We start from the raw sequence: 913 nt of genomic DNA, 5'->3' as shown, positions 1-913 counted from the left end.
GCATTGCTTTTAGCGGCCTTTTTTGTCATAGGCTCAGCACTGTACCTAGACTCCTGGTTGCTTTTAGTTTTGGGCATTCCTTCACCAGAGATAATGATAATAATAATTTTTAAATTATCACTTTCAGGTCCCCTTTGTGTCCAGGCCCCAAGAGGCCACCTGGTTCACCATGCCTGTGTCCAGCACTGCATAGGCTCACAGCAGAATGGTACAACGTGCAGTGTTGTCCAGCTAAGCCAGGATCCTGTTAAACAGAAGGACAAAGAGTGAAATAAAAGAAGAAATAAAATGGGGGAAGAAAGGCAAACAAGAGGGAGGGAAAACAGAAACTCCAGGAACTGGGGTGCAAATTAAGAGACTGTGACTTGGATGATTACACAGTCCGGTGGGTGGCAAATTGGCTAGAGGGTCGTACCCAGACAGTGGTGGTGGATGGGTTGGTATCGAACTGGAACAACATGGGCAGTGGGGTCCTGCAGGGCTCGGTCCTTGGACCGATACTCTTCCATGTCTTCATCAGCAACTTGGACGAGGGAGTGAAGTGTACTCTGTCCAAGTTTGCGGATGATACAAAACTGTGGGGAGAAGTGGACACGCCGGAGGGCAGGGAACAGCTGCAAGCAGACCTGGACAGGTTGGACAAGTGGGCAGAAAACAACAGAATGCAGTTCAACAAGGAGAAATGCAAAGTGCTACACCTAGGGAGGAAAAATGTCCAGCACACCTACCGCCTAGGGAATGACCTGCTGGGTGGCACGGAAGCGGAAAGGGATCTTGGAGTCCTAGTGGACTCCAAGATGAACATGAGTCGGCAGTGTGACGAAGCCATCAAAAAAGCCAATGGCACTTTATCGTGCATCAGCAGATGCATGATGAATAGGTCCAAGGAGGTGATACTTCCCCTCTATCAGGC

The sequence above is a fragment of the Alligator sinensis genome, unplaced genomic scaffold, assembly GCF_000455745.1.
Source record: "Alligator sinensis unplaced genomic scaffold, ASM45574v1 scaffold687_1, whole genome shotgun sequence".
Taxonomy (NCBI): domain Eukaryota; kingdom Metazoa; phylum Chordata; order Crocodylia; family Alligatoridae; genus Alligator; species Alligator sinensis.
The sequence above is the reverse complement of the archived record's forward strand: the minus strand, read 5'-3'. Positions refer to the sequence as shown.